The 19,550-nt window shown below is 37.5% G+C and overlaps 1 long non-coding RNA gene across 3 annotated transcripts in view; it reads left to right on the top strand.

Annotated features, from left to right (window-relative positions):
• LOC129420279 (uncharacterized) overlaps positions 1-19,212 on the top strand; it is a 135,798-nt gene extending 116,586 nt beyond the window's left edge. For all 3 annotated transcript variants that reach the window (XR_012369187.1, XR_012369186.1, XR_012369188.1), the window contains 2 exons: positions 6,663-6,720; positions 17,911-19,212. This is a non-coding gene — a long non-coding RNA (uncharacterized lncRNA). The remainder of the gene's footprint in view (positions 1-6,662; positions 6,721-17,910) is intronic.
• The last annotated feature ends 338 nt before the right edge of the window (positions 19,213-19,550 follow it).

The raw sequence follows: 19,550 nt of genomic DNA, 5'->3' as shown, positions 1-19,550 counted from the left end.
GATAGTCTTCAGTCATCTTCATAAACTGTCATGTATGTCAAGTCAAACATACCCATTACAACTGCGTCTATTCATGCATACAAATGTTAGCGGCCAACTGGCGATTGACGTTTCATATACTCGCCAATGGCAATTTTAACTTGGTTTTAGCGCTTGGCGAGTGATACTTCTAGGCCCTGCTTCACAGGAAAGAAACAGTATCAGGTTTGAAATGTCAAGAGGGTTGGGCACATAATGACATCATTTATATTTTTGGGTCAAGTACTCCTTTAATTTATTGAAAGACCCCTGGAGCCATAAATATTTACACTCTTGTTGTTTTTTTGCCCAGATTGGACATCATTCGCATCATTTTTTGACCGTGCTGGCAAACATGTGAATGGCAGGGAATACTGTCAAATGTTATTTCCTTTACTCTCTTGTCGTGTTTATTTGTTGAGGTTTTCTTCATAAATTTTGTGTTTCTTGTATTCCTTTGAACATTGGATTGTCATAACATGCGTAGTTCTTATTTGCAGTTCTAATATTGACTCGTACAGAAACAGACGGTTTCCATTAGGTCATTGGTTTCTGTCTCATATTCTGCAATAATCCGTGAAGTCCATTTACCTCAGCGCATAATGTGTCCAACATCACCAGGTCATTGACGTGTTGTATTTGATCATCTTTCAGCAGGATGATACTGGTTCTATAGTGGTAATGTTTGGTAATGGTTTTATTATAGAGCGCTGAACAGATGTGACAGTCACTGGGAATTAAATTAATCATGCGCGTTAAATGTCAGTTATTGTTATATAAAAAACAATTCCCATTGCATAGCCTAATCAAACAGAAATCAGGTCAAACTACTTTACTGTGCCAGTGGATTTGGGTACATGCCTAAAATTTTGGCTTCGAGCCTAAAGGTAAGCTGGTGATGTAAGCTACGCCCGCTTTCACTTAAAATGCCAACTGTTTTTATAACTACTGTATATATAAGTATAAATCCACTGCGGTAGCTTTTATTGCTATGGATATCAGCAATATCCTTTTACATTTCCTTTCATTCTCTGGAGATCTTGATCTGTTGTTCAGATTTGCTGGCAAGCAGCATTACTGTTTCATTTAAAACAAAACCGGAGATATCCATTTTTATCACTACAGATTTTGTTAGGTTTATCAGTAGGATACAATCCAAACAGTAATTGCTGTTATTAGAAAAAAGTGTCAAGAAATGGTCCCTAGCTGTCTCTGGGTCAGTACCCTTTCAAAAAGTACACATTTGCACCTTTAGCACCAAAGATTGCATATTAGTACCTCAAATTTACATAGTATTAGCTCACAGGTACATTTTAGATCCAAAGAGTGTATATTAGTACCTCAAATGTACATACAGTAGTAGTAGCTCTGAGGAACATATAAAGAGGCAAAGAGTATATTTTAGTACCTCAGAGTTACATATTTGTACCAAGAAGTGCATATTGGTACTTCAAAGGTTCTGTGTTTTCCGTTTTATTATTCTCAAATTCTGTGTTTTTTGTTTAGATTTTTCTGGATTCTGGTTCCAATGGTTAACTAAAATGTCAGTTATCAATAAGCATATCTTATCAACTGAGAACTTTAAATGAATACAATTTAACAACGTTTTACATATTACATAAATTTTGGCTGTCACAGTAAACGCAATTTGTTTTACTTTTCAGGCATTTGTATTAAATGTAAATATATTAGTTATGATTAGTTCTGATTTAACATAAGCTATAGATACAAATAATACACTGCAGTCCTCACTGTATGATTTAAATGTGCAGCTGCAATAGTTGTTTAGTTAAGAGTAGTGAGTGATTATCATTTTTGGTGTGTAATGAACATTTCTGACACAGAAAGCAGCAAGGAGGAAAACTTAGTTCACTGCTGGTGGCGATGCATATGTGCTTCGGATGTGAGCCCTAATGTCTGAGGAACATATACAAGCTATCCACGCTGGTAAATAGATATGAAGATTGTTGCATTTTGTGGACGTGTGCGTGAGCAAAGCGGACACAGGAAGAAAGTGTACTGTGCCTTTAGTTTGCTGTGTTTCGGGCTTTGACAAAAACCTGCTTACGCTATGATGAGGCAACGCTTGTCATTGTTTGCCATGCATAATGAAAAACGAATGTACTTTTCTTTACGTCCAACATTCCACAAAAGATAAAATGTGTCTGCGTATTTCTGTCATTTGCTAGCATTTGAAAATAAGTTATAATGGGTTTTAAAAATGACTGTGATGTACAGTAAAGTCCATTTTTATGCTTGAATTATGTGATTCAGTCTGCATTATCCGCATGGCAGAAATAATAGGGCTCTTAGATTTGTACCAAAGAGTGTATATTAGTACCTCAGAGATACATATTAGTACTAAAGCATTAGTGGATTAGTCCATTTTCTTAAAAGAAAAATCCAGATAATTTACTCACCACCATGTCATCCAAAATGTTGATGTCTTTCTTTTGTCAGTCCAGAAGAAATTATGTTTTTTGAGGAAAACATTGCAGGATTTTTCTCATTTTAATGGACTTCAATGGACACCAACACTCAACTCAACACGTAACAGTTATTTCAACGGAGTTTCAAAGGACCACAAACAATCCCAAACGAGGCACAAGGGTCTTGTCTAGCAAAACGGTTGTCATTTTTGACAAGAAAAATAACAAATATACACTTTTAAACCACAATTTCTCTTCTAGGTCTGGTCCAGAAAGCGTCAGCGTGGCCTCGCGCAATGCGTCATGACGTCAAGAGGTCACAGAGGACAAATGCGAAACTCCGCCCCAGTGTTTACAAGTGTGTTGAAGGAGGACCGTTCCGACGTTGTTGTATGTCAACTGATAGTAATTAATGTCTTTGTGTCAGTTTATTGTTTACAATGGTCCGCAAATGTGCGTTTTATATATGCAACACATGACCTCCCTACGTCACTACGCATTTACGTTAGGTTGCGCTGGACCGGACCTAGACGAGAAGTTGTGGTTTGAAGGAGCATTTTTTGTTTTTCTTGTCAAAAGTGACAATCGTTTCGCTGGATGGGACCCTTGTGCGTCGTTTGGGATTGTTTATGGTCCTTTGGGACTCCGTTGAAGGAAACTGTTGCGTGTTGAGTTGGGTGTTGGGTGTTGGTGTCCATTTAAAGTCCATTCAAATGAGAAAAATCCTGCAATGTTTTCCTCAAAAAACATAATTTCTTCTGGACTGAAAAAAGAAAGACATCAACATTTTGGATGACACGGTGGTGAGTAAATTATCTGGATTTTTCTTTTAAGAAAATTGACTAATCCTTTAATATTAGTACCTCAGAGATACACATTAGTACCAAAGCATTCATATTAGAGGTACAGATTTGTACCAAAGAGGGTATATTAGTACCTCAAAGGTACATATTAGTACCTCAGAGATACATATTAGTACCAAAGAGTGTTTAGTACCTCAGAAGTACATATTTGTACCAAATAATGTATATTAGTACCTCAAAGGTAAATATTAGTACATCAGAGATACATATTAGTACCAAAGCATTTATATTAGTACCTCAGAGGGACATATTAGTACCAAAAAGAGAAGATTAATACCTCAGACGTACATATTTGTACCAAATAATGTATATTAGTACCTCAGAGATACATATTAGTACCAAAGAATGAATATTAGTACCTCAGAGATACATATTGGTACCAAATGTATACATACTGTACCTTTAAAGGTTACTGCCCCAGTGACAGCTTTTTCTAATTACTGTGTTTGCCTGATTCTGTATAGTTAACAACAAAAAAGTAATTGTAGAACTGTTAATATTAACCTTTGACTTTTTAAAGACATGAAGAGATATCCAAACATATACAGTATGGACCTTTACACAATTTGGCTTGACATGGCACACTACAATGTATTAACTGTTTATTAACCAGTGATGTCACAGATGACAGACTCTTTTAAATTTGTTTAAAAAATTGTTATAAGATTGTTATAAAAAATAAAATGCTTTTAAAATGGAAATTTCCTGGAATGGCCCTTTTCCAAAACAGTAATACTGAAACTTAGGTTGAAGCAGTGTTACATTTGTTTCTATTCAAGTAAATATTCTTCAGGTAAGAAAGCAAGAAATCTCCAGTGCGTAAACAGTCGTTCTTTCCTAGGGTGAGCGCACTATTACAGCAGTCTCTGTGTGGAGCCATTAGAAGAAAGGGAATTATTTATCAGTGATAATTGATATGTCACAGGGAGTGGACGGTTGGTTCTGCTTGGCTTCAGAATCATACTGGATCTGTTATTTATTTTTCCATCTGTTTGGAATAAAAGAGGGAGGCTCTGTTGTCCCTGAGACAGCTGTGATGTCAGAGACAGAGAAAGTCTGGACGGCTTTGGGGAATTGCAGGGGTAAGACGTGACCCTTTCGTTTTGTGTTTGTCTATTAGTAGTAGTAAAATTAAGATAAAGTTTATCAACAAGCAGTCTGGCTGAAATGATGACTTACACAAATAGATCATAGCGTCATAGTCTTTGGAGTAGCAGCTGGTCGTTTCCCAGCCGTGTCAGTAGACGAAGAAATTAGAATATCAAAAGTCTAGAGAGGGAACATGAAAAAACAGGGCTTTGCATAGAGATCACGTTGGTCTGTTTTTTAGCTTGAACAAAGACTAGGGGGATTAATTCACAAACAATAAATTGCCCCTGCTGATAGCGTTGTTTGTGCTATAGTGCAAACACCCCCAAATATCTGTACTCAAATCTTGCGGGCGAGGTTGCTAGGTTATGAAGTATCACAATCCGCTATACTTTACTTGAAATGCACAGCAGTGTTCTGCCATTGCAATCTGGGAACCTTAATGTGTTTCTGTAGCTCAGTTGGTAGAGCATTGTGTTACCAGCGCAAAGGTTGTGGGTTTGATTCCCAGGGAACGCACATAATAACATGAATGCACTGTAAGTCACTTTGGATAAAGGCATCTGCCAAACGTCTTCCACTTTCCTATAGCTCAAATGATAAAGCATGGCACTAGTAATGCCAAGGTCATGGGATCAAATCTCAGGGGATGCACCCACTCATACAAAGTCACTTCAACTAAATTTGAAGAGTTTCGTTGCAAAACGAGATTTCCGTTTTTTTAATTGTTCAGAAATCTCATTTTTTGGTTGTGCATTCCAATTAATTTCAATTCAACTGGAGTTGGTTTGTTTTGATTTAAACCTTCATAACTTAAAAAATACAGCTAAGTAGCACCATAAAACAAAATAATAACATGATAAGATAACATAATAATAAACATGATTTGACAAAAATGTAAAAAAATGGATTTATCTCGTTTTGCAACAAAACTCTTCATTTGTCTGTTAGTGCATACATGCAACTTTTTAGAGACTTGCACATATGATGCATTGGTAATCCAGCACAGTTAAAGGGATAGTTAACCCAAAAATGAAAATTCATGTTCCACTTTCATGTTGTTTTAAACCTGTATGAGTTTTTTTTATTATGATGAACACAAAAGAAGATATTTTGATAAATGATGGTAAGCACCCAGCTGATAAAAACTACACAAAAACTAAACATCTGTATCTACCAGTGATGCACGGGTCAATGTATAAACAACCCGACCGACATTTTCAACTAACCCGCCCGCAACTTGGACAGTAAAAAAAAAAATTACCCAAACCGCTTCCTGGCCTGCATTTTTTTTAAAGTAGTAATTGTTTAAAATAGTTAATTGGCATCTTTACGTCAAACGACCCCACCGACCGTGACCCGAATATCATTAAAAATATTTTTGGATGACTCGTAACCCTACCCGTTCTCACCAAGATGCGTACAAATGACACGCAGTGTGATTATCGTGCAATAGATACGCCAAATTCCGATTTTGCGTGCATATGATACGCCAGTCCTTCCCATTCACCCACATGGCGAATCGTTTCGCGACGTTTTATTTATTGTTTTCTCATTTGTTTTCTGTTTTTTAAACCATTTTCGCTTGGGTTTAGGGTTATTTAATATACATGTTTCTCTATGTTTTTATCTATATTTAAGCCTTGGTCGCTTGGAGTTGGGGTTAGAGTTGGGGTTTGGGTTAGGATGTCATTTTTATATAATAAAAAGTTGTTCTAACCCTAAACCCAAGCGAAAATGGTAAAAAAAAAACTAATGAGAAAACAATAAATAAAACATCACGAAACGATTCGCCATATAAGTGAATGGGAAGGACTGGCGTATCATATGCACGCAAAATCGGAATTTGGCGTATATATTGCACGATAATCACAATGCGTGTCATTTGTACGCTTTTTGGTGAGAATGGGTTACGTAACCGCAGACACCCGCTCGTTTTGTATCAACCCACGCATCATTGGTACCTGTATTTAGTGCCACAAGAGGTACATATTGGTACCGCACAGGTGCATAATATTTGTGCCTAAATGCTACATATTAGAACATTTTTAAAGGGTACCGTCGAGTTTTTTTTTTTTTTTTTTTTTAGATTGTAGCGAATAAGATACTGTAGGTTTTGTTGCAGAAACATACTGTCAAAAGTGCTGGAATAGTTTTGTGAAGTTGCCCTAAATGTCATGGATTGGGTTTTATAGCCAATTATACATCTTACATGTTGATACGGTGTCAAAATTGTGACTGGATTTGTTCTGTTTTGTTTCAGATGGATCATGCAAGCAATGAGATGATGGAACTTTAAAGCATGCTGTCGTCTTTCAAATGTAAGGACATTTGGCACACACAGAATGTTCTGGATATCATTATTGAAAAATGTACAGCAAAAGATTTTATGAACAACTAATTTATCACAGAATAGCTCTCCAATCTTACTCAGCACAGGATACGGGGCTATAAACTCTGGCCAACCATGAACCCAAAGGAAAGAATGTAGCAAGTTATCAATGTTATCAGTCTTAACCGTGGAGCAGGCCTTAGAGAGAACTCTGCTCTTTAATTCTTCTACTTTTTTTCGCATTTATAACACTGATACTTCATTGCCCCACCCAGGACCAGGTCTGACTAACCTGATGTCTTTGTCAATCAGACTTTTTAAGTCAGACTTCTGATCTTGAATTAGAGAACAGAGCTCGTGCTGGTGTGTTCCTGGCCAGTATACATGAAATAGATTTGATGCTGGTGAAAGGTTTACACTTTTAGGGGTGCTAGCACACTAAAAAAGTCTACAGTTATATAAAGGATTCCCGCACCACAATTTCATGGTAAGACATGCCTATTTGTTTGATCTCTTTCAAACCTTTTTTTACGATCTGAGAACAGCACAGTGGCTCAGTGGGTAGCACTATTGCCTCACAGCAAGAAGGGTCCCAGTTTGAGCCTTGGCTGGTCAGGTCTGTCTTAGTTCGCATGTCCTGTTTGTGTCATTGTGGGTTTACTTTGGTTTCCACCCATAGTCCAAAGACATGCAGGATAGGTTAATTGGAAATGAGTAGATTAACCCTGTAAGACCCAAATATAGAAAAAAATATTTAACCTTTTATATTTTGTTGTAGGAGTCCTCTAATGCAAAAATCATTGGGTTTTTAAATTTTTGACATTTAAGTTTTTATGGAAATGTTGTAATATTACAGCGTTGGGCCTTTGTTGTAGCAGAATTGGTGTGATTTCACTCACTCACTGTCTGAACAAATGTAAATAACATCTAAGAGTTCATTAGCAGGGTGTACTGCTTATGTACCTCAATAACAATAGCCTATATATTAGGGATGCACCGATATGGAAATTTTGTCCGATACCGATAACCGATAATTCTTTATATTTGGGGGCCGATAACCAATATATATATATAAAGGCCGATAAAAATTCACATTAATTTCACAATGAAAAACTCCCAGACTGCGGACATCTTGTCTTTGCGCTAGACTAGCATACTCTTCTTAAGCCCGCAACACGTGTCATCTTCGTGCTATGTCACAGAAAGCATCAATCAAAACTCCACATGGCCAGCAATGAGCAAGTGAAATGGTTCAACAAACCAAAATAATCCATCATTTATCGGCTTTCATTTATCGGCCTAATTTTGCTATCAGACCGATAACCGATAATATTAAAAATAAGCAGTTATCAGCCGAAAACGATATGTCGGCCGATATATTGTGCATCCCTACTATATATCCATAAACATAATCACAGAATACATAATAACCAGACAAAACCATATTTTTATGAAAATAATTTAGTATAAAAATATGCTCAGTTGGTATTTACAAAACCAGATAAACTGAACAAAAATTAGTATTTACTGTGTTTAGCTGTGTTTACAGACATGTTCTATGATGGTAATCTGATTTTGTTGTTTATGAAAACTTCTCTCTTTGGGAAACCGTACTCATTGGTGTTATCTGTCAGAGCCGTGATCATGTCTTCTGACGCAAACCTTCGGAGGTTCTCCAGTGGTATATGAAAGGAGATGGCATCATTAGTGATGCCAATAACAGAAATATGAGTATTGAGACTAATAAAATCCTTTTTCAGACAGTAATACCTGTAATGGGGCAAGGTCTGTGTTCATGAATGGCTTGGTTTTGTTGGCGTCATGTACACATTAACATCATATGAGTTTTTAATTTCTCTTTTATAGTTGAGAGGCATCACCACATTCCTCCTCATTAGTTATATCAGAGTCCCATCTCAAAGTCACTTTTTTCAAATTTAGATGATATAAATGACATCATACCACATTGTAGATAAGACAGTCCTGTCTGGTAGAATTCTGAAATAAAAAACACACTGATTATTTTCATGCTTATTAATCTTAATTTAAATCATTTCCAATCACATTTCTACATTTCAAATGATTCACCCATTCCACAGAATTCACCAATACTGTCTAGGAAGCTTTTTGTCCTCTATTTATAATGCTAATATCACCTATACCCCCATCCCACATTCCTAAACATTATCACCTAACCGTCATGCAGAAATCAGATATTTGAGCAAACAAAGCCCAGGCAAGATAACAGGACCAGCTAAGAATATTTTATAAACTATAAGATACAAATAGTTTCAAATATAAGTAGGCTATATAAATACTTTCAAATTTTTAAATAAATTATTGATTTCCTATAAACTTATTTAATAATCTTAAAACTTTGATTACAACTCAAAATAGACATTTAACATCAATATTATATTTTGTTGCTACAAAAAATGATTAAAAAAGTAAATTTTTAACAGTTTAGAAGAACAGCAAATTCATGTAATGTGCAAGGTGCACAGGTACATTTTGTTACCCTTCAAACCCAACGTCGTAAAACTACAACATTGACATAACAAGCTTAAAATCTTATATAATCAAAACATTCAGCTGTATCTTAAAATCTGCATGATCTAGACACATAACTAATCACAGAAAAAAAATGTTTAGGCATTTTACTTACATGATTGTTGATTTATTTTGTTCAGTAAAAAGGTTATGTTCCTCACGGCAGTTTTGCAGGTTTTTGTAAATTCACGGCCAGCAAAGCAAACCTATTTACAAAGTCTACCATTCAAAATCATTGCAGGGTCAAACATTAGGACTTTTTAAGTTATGTTAATGTGGTTTTAAAGAGAAAAAAACATGTACAGGTATACTTTGTTAGATTTTAAAATGATGTTGTAATATTGCAACCGAGGGTTTTACAGGGTTAACTTATGTGTAGATTAATCGGTTATTATTGGTAATTATGCTGGAATGGTCTTGAGAAAAAAAACTAACAAACTATGTTCTGATTTTCAGTGTTGGGGAAAGTAACTTTTAAAAGTAATCCATTACAATATTAAGTTACTCCCAAAAAAGTAACTAATTGTGTTACTTAGTTACTTTTCATGGAAAGTAATGTTACGTTACTTTTTAGTTACTTTTTCTTGGCTGAGGTTTGATCTCTTTCAGGACTTGCAGGTGTTTTTATGACTGAAAAGTTCTGCATTCAGAAATTGCATATTTCATTACAAAAATATCGAGTGCATAATGTGACTATGTTTAGTTTAATTCAGTACATACTTTTTATCAAATTAATGAAAATAAAAAAGTAACTTGCATTACTTTTTTGAAAAAGTAACTCAAATATGAATGTGTACATTTAAATAGTAATGCGTTACTTTACTCGTTACTTCAGAAAAGTAATATTATTACGGAATGCACGTTACTTGTAATGCGTTACACCCAACACTGCTGATTTTGTATGATACACATGGTACATATTCATACCAAATCAAAGCTACATAAAAGAGGCACGTTTTCCTGTGAGATCAAGCAGCCAGCTTAGAAATAAATCACAATATTGCAAACTTCGATTTGATGCGGAAAAATAATAAAAATAAAAGTACTTAAAAAGCTATGTACATTAACTGCATCTTTCAGGAGGTAATAAAGTACAGCGCACATCCCATGAAAAGTAGCCTGGCTAACACCAGACCAGTCTCATAGAATGAGATGCAGTCTGGAAGCCACATATTAAATTTCTCGTATTTAAGGCGTGGTTTACAAATGCCCAGAGCCGTTTATTGGGTGCTACAAATGTCTATCAAATGCGTCTGTACGTAGCTCATAGCCAATCGGTGTGTCGCATAGACGTCGTCATTGTCTTGCTGCCCTCTCCCCGTTCTGTGATTGGTGTCCTATTTCAGGCAAAAAAAAAACGGGCTACATGAAAACACTAATGTTGTATGTAATAGTAAAATATTAATATCTTTAAAAAAATTACAAAAAATATACAATTTAAATCAAATAAATACAATTAAACTTTTAGAATTTTTTTTAAAATATAAAAGTACCGATAATTTATCAACATTAATAAATATAGTGTGTTATACATATTTATTGAAACATATTCACTGCATGTAACTGACTCATTTTTTTTATCACGTGCCCTCATGAACTTTAATCAAAATCTGAAAAAGTACTTCTGAGCATTCGTTAGCTCCGCCCCTTCTAACTGTCAAGGGGGTCGCACACCGGCCGCCCAGCTCAGCGTCGCGTCAAGTAGCGTCTAGTACAACTCGGAGGCATCGTAAACCGGAAGTGCACATTAAATAGCGTGACCTTCGTCAGATAGCGTCTACTTCAAAATGCAAATTATACATTAGCAGCCAATGTTAGTCGTTAATGATTTGGGACAAATATGATGTTATTTAATGTTAAACTATGTGAGTGGCGCTGTGTGGCGCGACAGGGATTTGAGCAACTTCCTGAGTCACAGCTGGGCGGCACGGACAGGCGCCACCTGGCGGCACCGGTGTGCGTATACTCATAGAAAACAATGTTTTAGATTTTTTTATAACGGCGCGGCGCTGAGCTGCGCGGCCGGTGTGTGATCCCCTTCAGTCTGCTGACGAGTTTCATTTCTGAATGAAACACTCACTTTTCTATAGCCAATCAATTCACAGTGGAAAACATGAATCACACCCTCTTTTTCCTCATGTGACATTGCTCATGTGTTTCACTTTGAAATATGTCACAATACAGACATCATTGGAATAATGAGTATTGTTTAAAACTTGTCTTTTACAGAAGCATTTACCAATGCTTCACAGTCTCAAAACTCATGGAGGTCTGTTTGATTTGTTTCTGTTCAAAAAAATCTTGGTCTATGTAAAGAAAATAAATAAAACTCTACTGGTGTGCTGTATAGAGTTTGGTTTCTGGAAACAATATAGGCCATTACCGGATGGCACCTCAAAACCTTAAATTGGGGGCTGAAGGGAAGCCAAACACTCCACTGAGTGAAAGTGTGTACTTACACAACAAACTGATAATAGTTTTTTTTTTTCATTATCTTTTGTTCTTTCAACAGCAAATTCATTCAACAAAGTCAGGGTATGCTAGTCCAAACAATGTGAAATATAAATAGGGATGGGGGTGACATGGTACAGTGATTTACAAGAAAAATTATAACTGTCAAAACTTCATGTCATAAAGGTTGCCAAGTGTCTAGCTAAACAAGTACATGATGTAACCCTGCTATTGTTCTGCCATCTGGCACGCTAATATTGTATGTTTAAAAGTGGTGGAGTGTTTTGGTAGAGATGAGGCGATATGTTTGATCTGAGTAATTGGTTCAGAACCTTACTGGCCTCGATTCAGTGGGAGTCCAAAAAGACTTAGGAGGTCAGCATGACTTTTGCCAAATTTCACTGATCTTTTCACCAGAGCTTACGTGAAGAGAAAATTCTTAACAGAAAATGAATTTTGACGGATCTTAGAGTGCGTCTCCGTCCTGATGCGCTAATGCTGTCTTTCATCTCTGCAGTCGCTGCCATCTCGCTGGTTACGGTCACATCGCCATGGCAATGTACTGAAAACAAATGGCTGGTCGTGATGTCATAGTTTGGAGCGCTTTATTTGCACCCACAGAGAGAGAGAGAGAGAGAGAGGCTAAGTGGAAGATGAGGACTGTGGGAGTGGAAGATTCTGGCAGGTCAGCAGTACTGTACAGTAACTCTAGATGAGGATGCTACTGTATCCTATTGTTTCATGGGGCTACCTGAAGTAAATGCGTTTTCAAAGGTTACAGTTTGCATGACAAAAGAAATTCAACTGGAGCAGGTCCTTCTCTTAAGTGGCTTTTTTCACTGCTGAGCATGAGAACGAAATGCAAAATCTTAAAAGATTAAACTACTTACTGTAGAGGATTTAGATGGTGTTTGTTCAACTATAGGCACTTTTAAGACCTTAAACTCATTAAAATTACATATTTAGTTGTTTATTAAATTAAAGTCCATGGTGGATATACATACACTCTAAAAAATGTTGCTTGGCATGGTTGGGTCAAAGGGAACAAACCTTACTGTTGGGTTATAAATGCACTTATACTGGGTTGTTTAGACCAAAATCTTGGGTTGTTTAAACTCATGGTTGGGACAGATACAGACATTTTCTAGGTTAGTTCAACCCAGTGGTTAGGTTTGTCCCTTTTTGACCCACCCGCGGGTTAACAATAACCCATAATTTTGGGTGTAGATCAATAGAGCTTTGTCACAGAACTTAATTTCTGAGTTGGAAATGATGTTTCAAACATGAATAAATATATTATTTAAATACTCACAAATAATATTTTCTCATTTTTTGCAATTGTTAAAATGTACTGTTTTTGTAACGTTGGCAGAGGCAGCGGATTCACATGCAGTAAAACTTTATTAAATGAAAACAAAACAAGGCAGGTAAAACAGAAACAAGATAATCAAAAGACGTAAAACATGGACAGAAACCAAACCATTACATAAACACTGACTGGCAAAGGACAAATGAAACAGTAGGGGTATATATACTCAAGGGTAAATGAGATAACAGGGTAAACTAGAAACTAGAAACACCTGGGGAAACAATCAACATGGGAACCAATAAACAAACAAAACTACAAAGAACTACAAACATGACAGGGAGAGACATGACTTCAAAATAAGAGACATGGACAGTGGAAACACAAGACAGGACTGTTACAGAACCCCCCCTCCTAAGACCGGCTTCCAGGCGTTCCAATTGAAAACGAATAAAGCAAGATACAAGAGTCCAGGTGGGTGGAGGAGCAAAGGCAGATCAGTGAGAGGCCTGTACAGCAGCAGAGAGCCCGGAGACTAAGGTGACACAGGTAGAGCAGTAAGCCAGGGCGGACCAAGCAGGGCAGGAAGCCAGGGTGGAGCAGAAAGCCAAGGGAGAGCAAGAATCAAGGTGGAGCAGGTAGTAGGGCAGTGTTGGCAGCCAGGTAGGAGTAGGAAACCAAGGTGGAGCTGGCACAGCAGGAAGCCAGCGCAGAGCAGGCAAAGCAGGAAGCCAGGGCGGAGCCCACGGAGCAGGAAGCCAGGGTCGAGCTGCAGGGGAAACCAAAGACCAGGGCGCAGGCGGAACCAGAGATCAAGGCGAAGCTACACGTGAAACCAGAGACCACGGCGGAGCTGCAGGCAGAACCAGAGACCAGGACGAAGCCGAAGGTGAAACCAGAGACCTGGAAGGACCCGGAGGAACCAAAGACCAAACGAGGAGCTGGTGGAACCAGAAAGGAGCCGGCGGAACCAGAGACCAGAAAGGAGTTGGCGAAACCAGAGACACAGGCGGATCTGCAGGCGGAACCAGGGTGGTGCTGGTGACAGGAACAGGAACAGGAGAGAGAGAGAGGCTGGCTTGGCCAAGTTAGCGAGATCAGAATAGTTAGAAACAGACATCTTTAACAGGGCATAAAGACTGGGGAACTCAGGAACAATCATCTTGGCTAAGGCAGAGAATTCATAGAGTTCAAGATTGGCCATCTTGGGAAAGGCAGAGAATTCAGAGAGCTTGATATTGACCATCTTGGACAAGACAGAGAAACTAGGGAACTCAGGAATGGCCATATTTGATGGGACAGAGGGACTAGGAGACTCAAGAATGGCCATCTTGGACAGGACAGAGAGACTAGGAGATTTGAGATTGGCCATCTTCGCTAAGGCAGAGAATCTTTGGAGCTTGGGAGGCGCCATGTTGGCTGACCTACAAGGTAAACTAGAAACACCTAGGGAAACAATCAACATGGGAACTAATAAGCAAACAGAAGAACTACAAAGAACTACAAACATGACAGGCAGAGACATGACTTCAAAATAGGAGACATGGACAGAGGAAACACAAGACAGGACTGTTACAGTTTTATTGTAAATAACATTGTGTTGTAGTACTCAAGACCGGTCTCAGTTAGGGCTGGGTATTGTTTAAAATCTTTCGATCCGGTGCCAATTTCGATACCTCCATTTTGATACCGGTTCCTAACGATACTTTTTTCGATACCATATGTTTTAAAATACATTGAAACATTAACAAAAATACATTAAACACACAACTTTTATTTTTCACCTTAATTAAAACAAATTCTGGTAACACTTCTCACTCAGGGTAACATTATAAATAAATCTAGTTGTGCTTTTTGGATAGGGGTGTGCCAGCAGACACACTTATCAGTTTTTTTTTTATGAAAATAAGGAAACAAAAATAAAGAAATAAGGATATAATTAACACTGCTTTATTTTATGAAATGTAAAATGGTCTTTAGCTTGGACTAACAGTATTAAAATAAGTGGGTTCATTATAGCTGCAACTTTGACAAAAAGTTAAAATATTTAAATGGGTGAATGAGTTTTACTGGGAAGATTTGTATGCATGTTTGTTTTTTGTAAACAATACTCAACTTCATAATTATCAAAATATTAAATACATTTGGGATTTTTTAAATGAGTAGAAAATGCGTTCAATGTCATTTCATTCAAGTGAAATTAGCAAACCAGTTAAATGGAATTTTAGTTTGTTTTAAGTAACAAGTCAGGCTTGTAGGCAGTTTGGGAAGCACGTGTGCGTCAAGTTTAAACCATAGACTGTAAAAAAATAGGTTAAAACGCATCGTCCATTATGGGAGATGAGGGCATGAAGGCTTTGCGATGCAATGCTTATGAAACACAAGCTGCGCGCCTGGGTCAAGTTTAAACTTCTTGTCGAGACTGTTGTGGGAGACACGTGCGCAAAGCCTTGCCATGCGAAACCAGGCGCGAGTAAAATAAGCAGAGACACAGGTTGAGTGCGTGCTTTAAATTGAAACCCCTTTTCACTTTAGGAGAAACGCCGTTTTGGTTGACGTGCCTTTCACGGAGACAACACGGCCATACTCGCGCTAACTCTATTGGTAAGACTGTCACCAAGACTTTTTTCTACACTTGTGTTGGGTGACTGCGAGTATTTTCAGAAATCCTTCCCGTCACGTGGTGGTGGACAGCCATTCGCCGGCACTTTAGGTCCTTACACGCAAGTACAGGTTCACAAATCATTTTTCGATGCTCAAAGTATCTGAGTTTTTAATTTGATACCATAAAAGTATCGACGTTCGGTACCCAGCCCTAGTCTCAGTCTTTTTTTTTTTGATTGATGGTCTTGGTCTTGTCACGGTTTTGTCTTGGTCTCAGACTTACACTGTAAAAAGTAAAAGTTGTATCAACTTAAAAATTACTTCAATTGGTAATGTTTAAATTTTTTTTTCAACTTTTAACAAAAAAATTAAAGGAAAGGTGCTGTAGAATGTAAAACTGTATTTATCTAGGAATAAGAGTACTGTACATGGTAATGAAATATCGTTAGCCTTAAACACGATTGTTTCCACATTCTTATGTAAGCCATGTGAATGCAAAAGACAGCTGAAAAACAGGCCAATCTCAACATAACACCAACTGTGACGTCACAGTCCAGATGTACACCCCAACATTAAATTACACATTAAATTAATGACCATGTTGTTACAATGCTAAAAACAATGTTGTGACTGCTGAGTTAGAGCTATATGTTAGCTAATGCTATATGCTACCGCATGGTCTATAACATGGTGCCTGCAGGAACCAGGTTGCCCCCATGGTGAGTTGCCCACTATAGCTATTCTATTAAAGGAATAGTCTACTCATTTTCAATATTAAAATATGTTATTACCTTAACTAAGAATTGTTGATACATCCCTCTATCATCTGTGTGCGTGCACGTAAGCGCTGGAGCGCGCTGCGACGCTTTGATAGCATTTAGCTTAGCCCCATTCATTCAATTGTACCATTTAGAGATAAAGTTAGAAGTGACCAAACACATCAACGTTTTTCCTATTTAAGACGAGTAGTTATACAAGCAAGTTTGGTGGTACAAAATAAAACGTAGCGCTTTTCTAAGTGGATTTAAAAGAGGAACTATATTTTATGGCGTAATAGCACTTTTGGGAGTACTTCGACTCGCCTGAAAAGTCCGCTCCCATTCTCACTCTCATAATGGGAGAGGGAGGGTGTTACTGCGCCGAGTCGAAGTACCAAAAATGCTATTATGCCATAAAATGTAGCTCCTCTTTTAAATCCGCTTAGAAAAGCGCTACGTTTTATTTTGTACCACCAAACTTGCTCGTATAACTACTCGTCTTAAATAGGAAAAACGTTGATGTGTTTGGTCACTTCTAACTTTATCTCTAAATGGTACCATTGAATGAATGGGGCTAAGCTAAATGCTATCGAAGCGTCGCAGCGCGCTCCAGCGCTTAAATGTCATGCACGCACACAGATGATAGAGGGATGCACCAACAATTCTTAGTTAAGGTAATAACATATTTTAATATTGAAAATGAGTAGACTATTCCTTTAATAGCCTCAACTTTAAAATTTATTTATTACATATTTTTAGATTAGCTTGGCTTCTTTTATGCATGTTAACATTTTAAGCAATGGTAAACATATCAACAAGTAAAATAGAATAAAATAAAATCAACAAGTAAACCAAAAAAGGTTTAAAGTGGACTATATCAAAAAAGTAACCCTCCTTATTGTTTTATCCATTGTGGTAGCCCTTGCTCACAAAAAGTTTGGAGACCCCCGTGCTAGTGTTTAGGCTGAAGTTCTTCTATTGACGTTAACTTACAGTTATGTTTTGCAGGTCCATACTGAAAAAAAAAAAACACACAATCTCGCCACTCAGAAACGTCCATTTCCGATTTCAGAATAATGGATTATTCCTTTAAAATCTGTATCCTCGTCTGATACAGGCTCAAACATATAAGGTCTGTTTACTAATGTGAGCTACTGACATGAGCCTTATGAGCCTCGCTATGAAACAGCCAATCAGAGCAGAGCTCATCATTATTATTCATGACCCTTCCAAACAAAGTAAAATAGATTAATGTTTAATGTGACCATTACTGTAAATAACATGAAAAAATTAAAATGTATTAGTTGTGCATAAAAAGTTTACATACATAAAGTATAATGTAATACATTAAATCGCCTGTCATTAAAAAACAGCAATCTAAAATAAACACAGGAAACCAAGGATGTCTAACTAAAGTATCAAACAACACACACCAACGCTTATTCACACTCTAAAAGTAGCATGCAAATGTTTCACTTTTTCACTGTCTTGTTTTTCCCCCACACTGCAGGAAGCGAGGAACACAGATTTCTTGAGATGGACCAACATGGAAGACACTGTCAATGGCACTGAAAGATCTGTACCCGGCCCTTTTATTTGACCAGCTTATTGTGCCAATCAACTGGAATAAACACCCAAAACCATCATGTTATAAACTCTGGTGCTTGTTATCCCAAGGAGATTATGTTTGTCCAATGTGGCGCTTGCAAGACTCTGAGGGCTAATGTGCAAGATGTGCCTGTCCTCGGCCTCCCAGCTATTGTCAGCTACATGTGGAGACAAGCAGCGGTTTGGGCACGCTTGTACATCTGCATGTGCCTCTAGTTGTTTTTAATAGTGATGGTGTAAGGAAAGACACCCTTTCTCTCTCCGTGAACCTTCTTTCCTTCTCAAATCCCACATGGGTCCATCTGGTTTTTGTTTGGCTGTGTCTGGTCCATAGCTGCTTTTCAAACTCTGGTTGCATTGGGGTCCAGATGGCCACGCACACACGCATGCACACTGTACTATAAGTAGTGTTCATGGGTCAGCTCTGATGAGGAAGCCCTACCCTGTACAATGATCCTGAAGATTAGTGTCCACTGGTGAAGCATTAAACAAGTATGATCCACTACCATCCCACATACACAAATTCAGCCGTGGATGGGCAGCAACTTGGAGACAAACTGTACCTTTTCACAATGCCAGGCATGGTTTAAGGCGAAATCTTTGCTTCTGGTTCTGTGAGGCACTACAGAGAATTTGCAAATGCATGAGTCAAATGCTGGCAAGGGCAATTAACAAATACCCCTGTGCCAGAGATTGAAATACAATGGCATAATAGTGGAAGGACACGCATTATTGGTCGACTAAGAAATGGACTTTAACAGGACATGGCTCACAAAGTTTGGACAAACCTCGGAAGTCCTTTGAAGATAGCATGAGGATATAAATGTACAATGAAAGGATTTTTCATCTGTAGGTATTTCATCCTTTATGATTTTACGAATGTAAATGGTGCTTAGATGTTTGTAAGCTGCTTTGTAGATTTCCATGTATGCATTTTTGCATTCAATCACAAAGTTTACTTTCCCCAGCGCGTGTCTCCATGAATCAAACTCATGACCTTTGGTTGCTAGCGGAATGCTTTACCAGTTAGGAATAAAGCCTAATTTGTGGTTGAAGCTTTATCTTTATCTAAAATGAGTCATTTAAACATGTTTCTGATGTGGATAATTGTTATTTTAAGTTGTAGTTTTGAATGTTGACATCCCAGAAACTGCTAGCATAAACAATAAATGAAAGTTAAACCCTGTGAGGTAACATCGTGCAAGCTATTGTTTCTGTAATAATTTGTTTAGTTGCATAGATATTAATATTTTGTATTTGGTTCCCATTAAAAGTCTGTCATAAATAATAGTGACTCATTGGGTGGGTTGGGTTTGGTTATTTGAGCTGGTTGTACTGTAAAGCTAGGGCCAGACTTTCATCAGATTTTCAAAATGTTAGAGACTGCAAACATGATGACAAAAAATCTACGATTTAAGAGTTTTGTTCCTATAGTAGTGTATGGAGTGGTGCTACGTATGTGGTCATGACAGCACACCACACACCATCCGATTCCCTTCCCAAACAACACAAGTCTTGACAGAGAACACAGAAAATCTCGTG

Source organism: Misgurnus anguillicaudatus, chromosome 4, assembly GCF_027580225.2.
Source record: "Misgurnus anguillicaudatus chromosome 4, ASM2758022v2, whole genome shotgun sequence".
Taxonomy (NCBI): Eukaryota; Metazoa; Chordata; class Actinopteri; order Cypriniformes; family Cobitidae; genus Misgurnus; species Misgurnus anguillicaudatus.
The sequence above is the reverse complement of the archived record's forward strand: the minus strand, read 5'-3'. Positions and strand labels throughout refer to the sequence as shown.